This window comes from Amblyomma mixtum, chromosome 5 (genome assembly GCF_055824585.1).
Source record: "Amblyomma mixtum isolate Tamu chromosome 5, ASM5582458v1, whole genome shotgun sequence".
Classification (NCBI taxonomy): Eukaryota; Metazoa; Arthropoda; class Arachnida; order Ixodida; family Ixodidae; genus Amblyomma; species Amblyomma mixtum.
In genome coordinates this window covers 57177077-57191520 of record NC_143016.1, presented here as the reverse complement: position 1 = coordinate 57191520, position 14444 = coordinate 57177077, and the positions used below count along the sequence as shown (strand labels likewise).

At 46.5% G+C, this 14444-nt stretch overlaps 1 pseudogene across 1 annotated transcript in view; it reads right to left on the bottom strand.

The window, feature by feature from the left end:
* Positions 1-4617: 4617 nt before the first annotated feature.
* The window catches only part of LOC149342262 (uncharacterized), a 35067-nt pseudogene continuing 25240 nt past the window's right edge, over positions 4618-14444 (bottom strand). Inside the window, exons 2-4 of the transcript XR_016283314.1 lie at positions 9739-9935; positions 8381-8464; positions 4618-7426 (exon numbers count right to left, since the gene is read on the bottom strand). The product of XR_016283314.1 is annotated as an uncharacterized LOC149342262 (transcript). The remainder of the gene's footprint in view (positions 7427-8380; positions 8465-9738; positions 9936-14444) is intronic.

Sequence of the window (14444 nt, the reverse complement as noted above, 5' to 3'; positions counted from 1 at the left end):
GACCAAGGAGGCCACTTGCATGCTTCTCACAGCGATATGCACAGTGACGAAAATCCCCCTGCAGGAAGCGCTCGCCCAAAATCGAGTGCGGCTGCATCCGACCATCAATACTTTCACGATCAGCCCTCCATTGCAGGTTCGACCTCGGCCTTATGCTGAAATCACCTACATCCCCATCGTCACAAACTCAACTGCTGTCGAGGCGGCAGCGTTTCGATGAAGGCAGCGCACAAAAGGCGCACGCGTGCGGGGCTACGTCAGTGGACGTTGGAGATCCTCGTTTCGGATTCCTCCACTGCGGCGTCCCTCACAGCGGTGGCTCTCTTCAAGACCCACGGCATTCATTTCTTCTTTTTTTCTGCCACAGCAGCCGTTATTGGTTGATGGTTTGGAGAAGCATTGCAAGATACTTTCTAGATAACTGTTTGCTAGTGCTTGATTTTATCTGTTATTCTTACTTTAATATTTTCGCACTCTTGCCTATGACTGGATGACTAATAGTTTGCCAGTTGTTAATAGCATTTGTTTAAGAGGGCCGCAGTAATGCATGGACTCAATAAATACACAGACGAGGGAGCTCGTCGGGACGCGAGTGCGCCACTGTTTATTCTGCCGCCCAACAAACAGCCGGCCCCGTTTCGTCGAAACCTTTGCGCGTGGACAGAGTTTTTTGTTGCGAAAGCAACAGTACGCTAGTCGCGGAGCCATTTCGCGGCGCTGACGAAAGGCCACACTGCGCATGCGCGAGGAGCAGCCACGTCACACGGCGCACAGCTGGCGCGCCGCTGCCGTCGCTGCGCGGGTGACTCAGAGGCACGGGTGACTCAGAGGTGCCGCGCTCGCCAGTTGCGCATGCGCAGTAGCGGCGCATAGCTAGGTGCCGGGGCCGCCGCCGCTGCCGCGCGCTCTCCATCGCCTCTCTCTCTCTCTCCGCGTTGCTTTCGCAATCCTCCAGGTTTTACCAGAGATAAACCACTGCCAATTTTTCGAAACCGGCATCAATTCTGCGGACACCGTGGCATCGGGGCGCTCAAGAGCAGTTCTCGGGGAAGAATGGAAATGGCAGAGCCGCGCTGTCCCCGAGCCCAGCCGACTTGGATCCGAGGCGTGCGCTCAGTGCTGACCTGTGTGTCATGCGCCGCCCTCGGCTGCGCTGCACCCGTTGCGTCATGGGCGCCTGTAAGACCCGGACTGAAGAGATGCACTGCGTGAAAGCGGCTGCCGCGCGCCCACCTCACTCCGCCCGATGATGCGGCGCGGGGCGTCATACATGAGGCTCACAGTGGTGGATCGCAGGCCGAAACCTTGAGTGACTTGTCCTCTTAGATCGTGAGCTACCAGAAATCGATACTCGGCCTTTTGGAAAAAAGAAAAGCTGTCCATCATCATCACTTATATCACCAGCCGTAACTCTGCCCTAAGCTATCTGATTTTGGGCGGGCGTTCACATATACTTTCCCCATCGACCAAAACTAGAAACACGTTACAACTGCCGTCGTATCGGACACTGCATGTCAAGATGTCTGGCCTGTCCCAGCCAGCGGATGTTGCCGCAGTTTCGGTGACAAGCATACGGCGACGGAGCCCCCAACCTGTCCACCAAAGTGCATCGTCTGTGGACGTGGGCAGCATACTGAGAACGCACAGTGCAATTAACGGTACGCCCCCCCCCCCCCCCCTTTCCACCACGCACTACCCCGCAAGCTGCCGGATGCCAGTCAAGAACCAGGGAGCAACAGCCAGTCCTCCGAAAGTCATCGCGTAGTGCAATCAACACCCGGTCCCTCTCCCGTGACCCCGGTGACCGCAGCGCCAAGCCCCGGAAGGACCTCTCCTGGGCCATCCGGGACCCTAATGATGGGGAGCTCCGGGCCCTGCCGGAGGAGGCAACCCGCCTCACAGCCCTCACTCAGCTCTCACTTGTCTCTCCGACTCCTTCTTTTCGTCATTAAGTTCACCTCCCTCTCCGACAACATAAACTAACACCGATACCCTCAATCCAACACCTCTAAAAAACAACGTACTGCTCTCCCCTCCAGCGCCGACCGATGTCGACTCTAACTGAAAGACGTCTCGCTCCAATTTGACAAAAAAAAAAAAAACAAGACCTTTAGATGGTCCTCGAAAGCTCGCGTGTAGCGATGCATGGAAACTATACTCCAGAGGATGGCCGCCCTTCTTCAAGCACGCCTCACATACCCCCCCCCCCCCCCTCCGCTCACTGCCCCCTTCCTGCCATAGCACAATCAACACACCGCCATGAAACCCCACATGCCAAAAGATGCCAGGCTATAGTCGGCTGCAGATTATGCCTTCAGTGAAGCTCCGCTCAGAGTCAGGACCGCTGCACAGAATTCCTCCACGGCGAAAAAGTATTCCATTGTTGCAACTTTCCTTGTTACCTAAACAAGAAGCTTGCCACACACACACACAAAAAAAAGAAATATAAGCTCCAAAATTTCGATACTTGGTTGCTTTAATATAGTCGGAGATTAAAAAGGTGATTTCGTTTACTGTTGCGACTGCTCAGCGGAATGATACAGGACGCCGCAGAACGTGGCCCAATGTTAGCAGCTGCTATATTTTTTAAGTTCCATCCTACTATAGCGCCTTTTATCCATACCCGTACGCTTAAGTATGGTGGAACAAAGTAACAATAATTCCCTTCACATCGTAACCTGGAACTGCCTCGGTGCTATAGTAGGATGAACTTAAAAAAATAGCAGCTGCTAACATTGGGCCATGGTCTGCGGCGTCCTGTATCACTCCGCTGGACAGTGACAACAGAAAACAAAATCAGCTTTTTTATGTCTGACTATATTAAACAAGCCAAGCATCAAAATTTTAGAGCTTATATATCTTTTTTTCCAATTCCCTACGCTTTTGCCAACGCACCAAGTTGTTGTTCTCCAACATACTGCCGCTCAGGACAGACTCCCCAGCTGCAACTCCATACACTCTGACACCACAAAGCATCCAGGGCGTCCACACTTGTTCAATGCGGTCTCATATATAAGGCGCATTACAAAGAAGGAATTCGGGGCACGCGGGCTCCTGGATCTCCGCACGACCCCACTGCACTCAAGGGTTTGTATTCCTAAGGTTCACGACACTAGCGGCTCGGCTGTTGACGACAGTCTGCATGGCCGGTCCTCCGAGTGCAGCAGGGTCTCCTAGTCCATCCACGTCTTTAGGCACTCTAGGCCCCGCGGGGGAGGTTGCGCCGGGGAGAGAGAGAAGGTGTGGAGGGAAGAGGTTGACGGTTCCTGGCAGAGGGTGCAGGCAGGAGTGGGGAAGGAGCGATTATGGTGGGATAGGGTAACGGGTGAAGGGACAGGTTGTGTGTGTAGTCTAACTGCGGCGCAGTGTTGCGTGTTTGTCATCTATAGGGAGCGGTGAGGTGGGGGATAGCGGTGGCGCGAGGCTGTGTAGTCCTGCGTCAACTGGCTGAATGAGTGCATGCGCTCCCTCCTGAATCCCCGATCAGAGGCCACCTGAGCCGAGTGTAAAAAACCTCGGGCTAAAAGGTTGGCGGCCTCGTTTCCAGGATTGCCGGAGTGCGCAGGCCCAGTATGCCAAAGAAAGGGACTTGGACTCGGCCTCGAGCAAAATTTATAATCGCAGACTGGAGGAGTCCACTATGACGGCGGTCGTTTCCTCGGAGCCGTAATTTCGGTGGAGTGTTTTGGGTCAGGGAGCTGCTCATTACGCTAACATTTGACATTTTTCAAGCGCTAAGACAAAAAGGACGAAGAAGGAACAGACAAGGACGAGCGCTCCCTTCTGAACTTCATTACGCTACTACTGGGTATCTTCAACGTTCAATGGCTGCGTTTTGAGTTTTTATTGGATTGGTTTTTCAGGGAAGAAAATGGAAAAGCAATGAAAATTGTATTATTGGGAACGGATAAAGAAGGGAGTGAAAGAAGAAAGGGTTGCCGTAGTGCTCCGTACTGTTGATCTTTCACGTACACTGACATCGCACAGTACACGGGCGCCTTCTGCATTTCGCTCAATCGTAAGGAGGCCGGATTGAAACCCGGGTACTCCGGCTCATGTTTTCACTAATTTTTGCATTGTAAAAAGGCCGTAAAGAGCGGACATTCCCGTCGGGCACTGCGGCCTAGCTACTACACTACCGCCAGCTCTCCGAGTTGGTGGTCAGACCACTAATTTCGTCCTCCGAGATTTTAGGCCCGTGCTTCAGCTCTGTTTCACTTTCGGTTTCGGTAGCAATGCTTTCCATTCAGATTTACCTTTGGCTATTAAAATATTCAACTACATCGTCTAAGTGGAGCACAAGGCCTTTATTATTTCACTTCTAAGCATGTCACACATATAGACGTAATAAACTCTCGGATCGCAGAGGATAGCAGACTTTTACTGGAAATACCAACAAGCTTCTCGAAGAACCTACGCGAGATGAATTAGTTGAAGCAGGTTGGAATGATGCAATCAGAGCTGTTTTTACTTTAATTTTGTGCCGTCATTGAGCCGCCTCCTTCAGTTGCAGACATAGAAGGGAATAGTTTCACACAAAGAGTTTATTTTTTCTTATTTACAATTTGAACTGTACAGAAAAAAATACGGGATCGCACGAATTTTATAAAATACACCATAATACAAAGAGCAACAAGAAAGATGTTATGGTAAAGCCGGTGGCCCCATGTCACGAACAAAAAGATATTGTACATACGCTCTGCGGGTTTGTCATCTAAAACATCCCCCGTGCGAAAACACAACAATAGTTGTCAACAGCTAGCCACAAGTAAGGGGTTAAAAAGGCACGTATAGAGGGCTCAATTCCTGTACATCAGCAGCTTTAAGCAGTAGGTTCCTAGGCTGTTCAGAAATACAAGCACAACATGTTCAATATATCATAGTAACACAGTAGTAAGCTTCCACTCTTCGTAAAAGGCGATTATTGCGATTTTTAGGTTAAGGTGTAGACACCACGCAAGAAAAAAAAACCATATTCGTGCTGCACGATATTGTTCTAAAACAGGACTAATTTGGCCAAATGACAAACAACAACAGCGTAAATCGTCTCTTCGAAAAGGGCTACAGTTGCCTTCGAGAACAATAAAAAATACAACTTTCTACAAGCATTGTCGTACAAGTACAGAATTAAGTACATATCTTTACTAATTATCGATCCTAGCAAAGGGAAGGAAAGATGTAATGCATGATCAGCGCCGTAACGAACTTAGCGACGGATATATGTAAGCGAACCCTATGTTCTATTGGCAGCGATGAGAAACAATGAGACATCAAGCTTTAAGTTTGTCCAGCTGTTTGCTAAACACTGATTTCTTGAAGCGAATGCTGTCTAGGTTTCTATTCATGAAACGTACATGCCAGAAAAGGCGAATTCTGCAGAACTTCCTAAGAAACATTTCACGGCACTGCAGGGAGCAAAAAGGAAAATCGCCAACATTTGCCATGACCTCGCACAGTGTACCACAGACGGGGCGTACGTGGGTTGTTTCTTCAATTACAGAAAGGAATTGAGTTTGCAGTTGCTGTATAAATGCAAAAGCTGCTTCAGAAGGAACTGTCAAGTTTCTAAAAACCTACCCGGAATATGATAGGCTTTGAGCATGGTGAAATACTGACGAAGTTTGTTTAGGCCACAATTCTCATCTTTGAGCACTTCGGAGCACGTGCATTCTTCTTCTGTATTTCTAAGAAATTGCCTAATTAGAAATCCAGCGACGTAGTAGGTTGCAGTATCCTCTATTACTTGCCAGAATTTCTCTTCGGCTAGAGGGGAAATGTCATCTAAAGCAGGCAAGTCAAGAGGGGGAACAGGAGCCACAGTGTCGCCTACAGATTCCTGTTTCAAAGAAATGGGCATCACCGCATGCAGGAGCTCGGACCCATCGTTTTCAGTATTCGCATTTTCCGAAACCTTGAACAGCTTCCGGATCATTATGTGTTTCAGCCCAGACGTGAACCGAGACCCATTAGGATTGGTATTGCATCCGTGCTTCTGTCTCGTGTGGCCAAATATGTTTTGCAGGGAATCCTGCTGGAGGCGGCGTGTGCGAAAAAAAATTGAAATCATAATTGTTTGCTGTGTCTTCCCATAGCAGAAGAATGGCTCTAATTGAGACCTGCCATCAATACTTGTATGACGCTTTCCTTCAAATCGTCACTTCGCAATCCACATTATCCGACTCTTGAGAAACTCGGGCAACTCTTCGTGGCCCTTACGGATCGCGCGCCGCAGCTTCTGTTCTGTCCTTGTTAACACGCGAGCTATTCAAGCAATCGAACAACTTGCCCATGCGGTCACAAAAATCAGTAGTTGCCACTGCCTCTTGCGGGAGCTCTTTGGCGTGCACCATAGCGAGCAAGGCGATCGACACAGAGGCACTGAGGACTTGCGTTGCCTTGTTCACCTTCATTGCAGAGTAGGGTTTCTGAAATATGTGCCTATCTAAGTTTTGGAGCCATCCGCAGTCTCAGCTCGTGTGCGGATTGATATAGTTATATGATATGAGCCCAATCTGGAATTACATTTTCGATGTGAAGACTGTATGCTTGCAAACTGTTACGGGTAGTTTTGATCAGGTGTGGGACATCGAATACAAAGTAAATGCGTTCATCATTTACAAAAAAAAAAAAAATGGCGTTGCAATCGACACACTCATTGAGTTGGCGAGGCTAATGTTAGTAGCTCCCCGGTGACGAATAACAGCCTTCACTGTGATTCCTATTCCTTTGAGCAGTTCAATCAGAGTAAGAAGTAGGCGACGAGTAGCAAAATATTTTGTAGACGCATGCTCAAATGTGTAGGCATAGCAGAACCCATTTTTTGGAAATGCCAGACAGAAGGAACACCATGGCCCTGTCTGCTGTTGAGGATGTTCTTTCATTTCCATCATCTGTAAACCTTTGAACGACATCTTGTGTAACATCATCGGCAAGATTTTTCTTCAGCATTATTTGATCATAGAATATAGAGCAGACGCGATTACGTTGGCTCGGTGACTCTGTTTTGGAAGCTATGGTAGGAAGTATTCCAGGAATATTCCAGGGCTCATTTTAACGTCGCTCAGCCATCGTCTCAAAGAACGCTGCGTGGGAAGTGTGAAGTAGGACGACAAAAAGCTGTATGCTTGTGGGCCGCGAAAGTGCAAGTGCAGGGCGAACTTCTTTAGCCACAAAGAAAACCGCTTCCCTCTGCCCTTTGACTGCACCGTCACGTGACAGAAAATAAGTTGAAATACCTCATCCGTTACATGAGGTCGAATACACTCTACAGCTTCTGAAATGGTCGATGGTGCCTTGCGCTCCATTTTTCGCAGTCTTGATATTGTCTTTTTGTTCTTGGACACTTTGGCCTGAAGTCGCCTGATGACGTCCCTCGGTGAGCTGTCGCGGAAGTTCCGTGGATGAGCTGCATTCATAACAGAATGAGCTGAAATAAATAAATTATACAGAATTCATTTCTACATGCACTTACTGTAAAGGCTGTTGCGCTGCTTAATTCTCACATGATCAGAAGAGTAATGTAAAATGCTCCACGAAATTTACCACTCACACAAAAAGAACTTGTTGCAGTACTAAGGCGCATGAACTGCATTGTGTCGCATTAAAGGGTCACTCAAAGGCACAAAAAGGTTTATTAGAGTGGCATTTGTGTGAAGCGGAAATATTTTATACAATGATATGCGCCGTCTGTAGAAAGCATGCAAAATGATTAATATCAAATATAATTGTACGCGTATGTCGAACGTAAGCAGAGTCAACAGGCACCTCTGCCAGGCGTTCTAGTTGTTTTGGCACAGCACATTGTACTACAAAACTATCCTGCTTCCTGGGATGCTAGCTGCAGGCAAAGTTTGGTTTTTCATCTCTCTGTAAGTGCTAGAAAGAAATCAACTGAACTTGAGCGACATGCGAAATGCTACAGCTGAGATAGAAAGCCTTTTTCTAGCAACCCGAAACATTTGGGCTAGAAAGTGTCTTAAATTATTAAATGTATATGTTTTAAATGCCGACTAAAACGTCACGAAGGTGCGATTTCAAGCAAACCATCAATCATCTTTATCATTGTATTAATTGAAATCATTACCTGAATTCGAAATAATTTCTAGTTGTTTTGGCAGAGCCCATTGTACTAAAAAACTATCCTGCTTCCCGGGATGCTAGCTGCAGGCATAGTTTGGTTTTCCGTTTGACTGAAAAAAAAAACTTGACTTTATTGTCCTGGGCCGAACCAAGTACAAAATATCGAGAGTTGGCTTAGTCTTACGATGACATGAGTGCTTCTAAATTAGAAGACAAACAGCAGCGCAGTGGTTTGTCCTCTGTCATTCTTCGTCATCGTATTTCGTGCTGCTATAGTGAAGATAATGAAATTAATACATACTTGTGTGAAATTTCCCGGCAACTACAGAATGTGACGACCTCGGGGATGATGGTGTGGCTGTCGTGGGCTTTGAGGCAACAGTGTCTGCGTATGCAAGTGAAGAAGCAACAGTCAGCGGTTCCTGGCATGACAGCAAAAAAGGAGACATTTATGTGTACTGCTGTGAATTTGTCTGAAGTTTGCATGTAGAGTAGGCAACAGCCGTTTACAGAACACAAGGCTCTCAGTAATTGTGAATTTCTGCTCGTTTACGGTAAACCAGTTCTAATTCAATGAATTCGTATGGAGGTCGTGGTAAGTAGCACAAGCCGAAATTTAACATTAAATTATGTTTACGCACTCAGTCGCATTTCGACTTCACTATCAAAGTCCTCATGCGTCGCAAATTATTTGTACAGCTGTACATGACATCTTATGAACGTTTACAATTTCCCTTCTCTAGGTTTTAAGGCTGTATCACTAGTTATTAGGTCGGCAACGACTTCTTCATCCAGTGCAAGGCTATCTTGACCAGGCCCTGCTGTACAGGACTGTAGAGGACCGGCGTCGCTCGAAACAGGGCTCAGGCATGCAGATGACGATTGTTCCGATGAAGCGACTACTGCGATTATGTGTGAGGATCCAATACCTGCGAAATCACCAGTGAAGTAGAGCTTAGAGCCGAGTGAATGAGCAGTTCTTTACGTCAAGAACAAGCCCTGCATTAGCGCACCCACAAAATTGGAGTGCCAGGTGTTTCACGTAACGGTAAACATTGATACACCATTCACGAATGCACCTTTCATACACCTTTAACGTATAAGACAAACGTTACATACAGTAACACTGAGTTACCAAGAGCATTTTTGAAATGCTTTCAGTTGACTCCTTTGTTACATTTGTACAAGCATGATATTAGATAATTTTTTAAAGACCAAATTATATTTAATAATGCAGAGCGTGCTGAGAAACCAAATACCCGACTACTTTATGTTTATGTAGTTGCCTTGGCTATCTCTATACATGTTTCTTCTGAGCATGTGAAAGAAGCAACACAAGTCTACTCACACCGGTGGCAGTTGAAGACGGGGATGGGGAAAAAGTGCCGGAAGTGCTCGGGCTCGCGATGGGGTATGAGGGTGGTAATGGCTCGGTTACTGCGGCATTACGGCTTGAGTATATAGTGCCTGCAAAAGTGGTACAAGGAATTGCAGAACTATATAATTTATCGAGAAATGTACGTTTTAATCACTGGGATTACATCTAGTGGGTCGTGCGGTAATCAAAAATCGTAGCTAGAAAAAGACAATTCAAAGCTTCGTTGGCCGGGCGATTTTGTCAATCGTTTAAATACCCGACAAGCGCACAGTGAAAATTACTTTGAGCGAGCTGACAATCCCAGTATCCTGTAGGCTGAACAGTAGCAATAGCCGTCTTCTTCAGCGAAGCCATCCCGGGGTCCATGAAGTCACCTGCGGTGAAATGATGCCCGCAGATGCGGTACGTGGCATGCAGCTGGGTCGGCGACTTTTCTAACAGGTCAGCCCTCTTGGCATACTCGATCCAAGCCTTCGACCTGAAACAATTATGGCGCAGTATGACCTGCAATTATTCGCTTCACTGGCTGACTAAAAAAAATGTGCACATAGTAGCCGGTTCGAGGAAAAGATTGACAGTACTGTTTTATGTTTTCTTTAAAGTACACAGAAAAGGCGTCAATCACATGCTGTCACGAGGATTGCGGAAGAACTTCGTTTCCTGCTTCGTTTGTCTTCGCCCGTTGTTCCCACACCATGAAACGCAGCAGCAGCTCCCGTTATTTAATCCGTTCCGTGGCATATTAGTGTGGGCTTGTGCAGAGACTCGAAACATTCTTGCAGTCATCAAACGGCAAAGAAAAATATATCGCAGCAAAAAAAGATAGAAAAGAAAAATAAGCTCGCTGATGACAGTTATTGATAATGTGTTTGCAGGCAAGAAAATTAACATATCGTTCATGAAAAATTCTGTCTAACTAGCTGCAATCCTTTGCGGAAGCGAGCTTACATAAACTGATTTTTTGTCTGTAAAACAGTGACTGCTGTCAATGGTTGTCTGTATGGGTTTCTTCCAGACCGTACCTATATGCGGTACGGACCAGTGATAAACTTTCATTTTACAGTGATCGCACACTGTCGTAATGATTGCGTAGATCGCAGTATCCGCAACGATTTTCTTATACCCCTTCACGTGGACACTTTCGATCGTGATCGAGCCCTCGACCGGAATCCGACTTTCAATCGCAGTGGAAAATTATCGCTGTTACAGCGGACCAAGCATTTGGAATAAGAACAACCCTAGCGCAACAGATGTCACTAAGTATGTCCGAAACGGAAAATAAAATTTACCAAGGTTGCAGAAAAAGTCCTTGTAGATTGATTTTTCCAGAAAAAAAAATATTTCAGTCTGGTATTATGGTAAAAAACGTATCTATCGATGCCAGTCAACTGAAATTCTCTGAAACACATCAAGTCGGTGGTATTGACACAGATATGAGAAATTATGCATGAATAAAAGGTATTAGTATTTGTTGCAGGGCAGTCTAAAGCGACCTTTTTTGTTTATATTTTAGGCTTCTCTCTTTTGCTACTCGTTTCCTAGCACTCTATGACACCTAAAAAGCACATAGTAGGTTTCGAACGCAATCGGGCCGCTCGATTCCGATGCTCCAATGGCTGTCAACTATTCCTAAACGCGGCTCAAACGCGATCCGGGCATATTGAATGAAAACTATCCGCTTCCCGTGTGACAATGGTATTGTCACGTGGTCGATTTCAAATGTGCATTACACTGTTCGACCCACGCCATATAAGAGGTTTGTGTTACGATACGGGGGAGCCACCGATGAATTCTTTGGTTTAAACCGAACGTGTTGCAAGTGAATTTTGGAAAATTGCGCTTTCGAAGTAATGCACATGCTCTTCCGGAAAAGACAGTACAAGAACAAATGCAACCCGAAAAATGCAACTGAATAGCTGAACAGTTGCGAAACTTCACGTAGCTCTTTAGGTAGGCAGGCATTCGCTGTGTGTTAATGCACGAGCGGTTAGATGTGCTGCCGGCGCTATATCAGCGCCTCATTAGTGCTTCGTCCGTTTCAGCAGCGGCCTGGCGTGGTAGACTCATCCCGCGTGCGCACCCTGCTGAGGCCCTGCACTTTGCGAGGAACAATTACTTCCATAGCTTCGGGACAACGTCTTCCGTGCTTGCATAGGTCCACGACCATGTGCTTTATTACATTTTCAGCGCATGGCGACTTCGAATCACGAATTGTGTTGCGGCTGTCGGAGGACGTCAAATGAGTGGCCGGCAGTTACTCCTGAGGCGCAAGAGACGCTTTGTGGTCGTCCATATTTAGAGCAGAATACCGTTGCCTTGGATTCTACGAAACGTGGATCGGCGTCTGGCGCCGAATGTTTGCCAGTCGGATTTTATTTGGCATTTTGGGACATTATTGGAGCGGGATTTAGAAGCGTTCCTCGCTGCTGCTTTTATAATTATAATTTCCTGTTATCTTGTGTAGCGGACGAAAAGCCCTGCTGCCAAAACCAGACCCTGGTACGCCTCGCCCGTTGTACCGGATTCCGATTATGCTTATTAACGTTTCGAAGCTTGTCATACCCAACAATTGTGGACAAAAAGCATTTTCGAGCGGGAAGCCGTTTATGAAAGCTATTTTTTCATATAATGTAACATTTCACTACAACAATCATATATCCGCAGACCACCCGACGACAGTCTTGTATTTTTTTTTTATTAATGTTTTTGCTATCGTGAAAAGCGTTCCATATTGGTTCTCTGTGGCAGTCTTAATTGATCGATGTGATCGATGGAAACACTTTAAAAGAAAGGTTTTGCTACATATCAGAATAATGGACCATTACCATCAATATTTCCATAACGGTATCGAACAATTCTCCAATTTTGAAAACTTTTGTCCGAGAACGATGGACGTGGGTTCGGCGTTTGAGATGAGTGATGGTGTCACTAATAGGCTGCCTCCAGGTGCCCTCTATTCCTGGCTGGGAAATTCAGCCTCTCATCTGTCGCGCGTTATATTTTTGGATCTCAGGAGTGTTCGTCTTTATTTTGGCCACAGGCGAGCAAAAATAGGCTGTGGGACATTACCCTGAGTGACCCTCCCGACTTTCATGTTGAAAGCTATTCTTTTCGGCTGAACTGAAATATTCCATGTTTGACTAGAAAATTTGAGCTCAATAGCTTTCAGTGATGTTAAACGGAAATATGACTACATACACTCGAACCTCAGTGCCCGGAGTCGCAATTTGCAGCCAGCTTACTGATTCTGCAAAGAACACGAGCGAGCCAGGATGATAAGTCATTCACATGTGAGCAACGAGGCTCGCCGGTTTTCATAATCTAAATTGCCGATTGGGCGAGTTGATGGGACATGATTCAAACTGCCAGCTCGAATGACCTGTCGTCAGTGTTTCTTCTCTTGTCTCTGTCTGTTTTCGCGCTGGTCATTTGGTTTCATAATCTGTCTCTGTTTTCCTTGTCCTGGGGCGAAAACTACTCCTTTTCTCTGTGGTGGGGGCGCGGTACGGCTCGAGCGATTCACAAGTGGTTCAGATCAGAGTAATACTTCGTCTTACAGTCTTCATAGTAAGCCGCTACGTGCGGACGAAAGTTGTCTCTATGATAGCGGTCTAGTGCTGATCAGTGAAGTGGACCTGACACTTCGGTGTACCATGAGAGAGGGAGCAGACGAAAGTGTGGATATAAAGGCTGCATGGATAGCAAGGTGCATTCTAATGTAGTAGTACACTGTGCTGGATTGTCAATTAGAGAAACACAGGGATACAGAATGAATGAATGAATGAATGAATGAATGAATGAATGAATGAATGAATGAATGAATGAATGAATGAATGAATGAATGAATGAATGAATGAATGAATGAATGAATGAATGAATGAATGAATGAATGATCATCAACAAGATAGGATTATAGTACGAAGCAGTAACAGACCCAGTGAAGGACTAGGAAAAGGTAAGTTATGCACTGTTTCTAAACTGTACAGTAACTGTCTGCTGTTGAGGAGGGCGGCTTGGTGGTACAAGAGCGCGGTTTAGTCAGGTAAAGAAACTACGCGACCTGATCTCTGAGCCTCTTCGACAGTGCAGAGCAACACACTTGCCTGCCTGTCACGGGGTACAAGAGATCGCTTTTACGTCGCAATTGTCAACAACGCCGAGGACAGAAGCCATCAATTTGCATTATAGAGACCGCGTTCTCTTTCCCTCCTCCTCTCCTCTCTCTTACCTCTTTCGGCTGTCATCTGTCCGTTGCCTGAAAGCTGCTTTAATTCTTTTGTTTCACTCCCTGCTCTTTGATTCTCATTCGAATCGCGCAAGCAGTCAGCCCGCGTTCCCGGATTTCTCGTGCCTGACTTACGTTCCCGAGTCTGAACGAGACTGTTCAGGACAAAGGCAAAGCAAAAAAAAAAAGAAGTATCAGGACAGCGCCAGAGAATCGCAAGCAATGGAGAACAAACAACGCTCCCCGGAAAGGCTGTTAGCGACGACGTCGCAGGGAAGAACAAAAACAAAATAAAATAGAACGAAGCGATGTCGGATCTCCTGGGACCACGCACACACCATACGTAGCACGCGGTGGCGGCGCCGCCTTCTGAAGCAGTCGAAAGCGATGCGTATTAAACGCTTTTCTGTTTCTTTATTATTTTTTCTCCTTGTTTCGCGTGTTCCGAAATCAACGGCGGAATGGAAGAGGAGCAGCAGAGGAAGAAGGAAGAACGGAAGGGTTCAGAAAATTAAAAGCAGAGCGAAATCAGGCAGCGCATGTGATGCAAGCGCTATGGAAAAGAGGAGCGTACAGTGGGTACCTATACGTTGTGGAGAGAATGGCCTCGGGGAAGAGATGTATATGTGTACATCGCGAAGTCGTTCTTGCGTCGAGAGAGAATTTGCACTTGTTCTTTCGTTTTTTTTTTCCTTTTAGCGCTCGGAGGTGAGAGAGAGAGAGAGAGAAAGAGTCATGAAATGCGAGCAGGTAAAGGAAAAG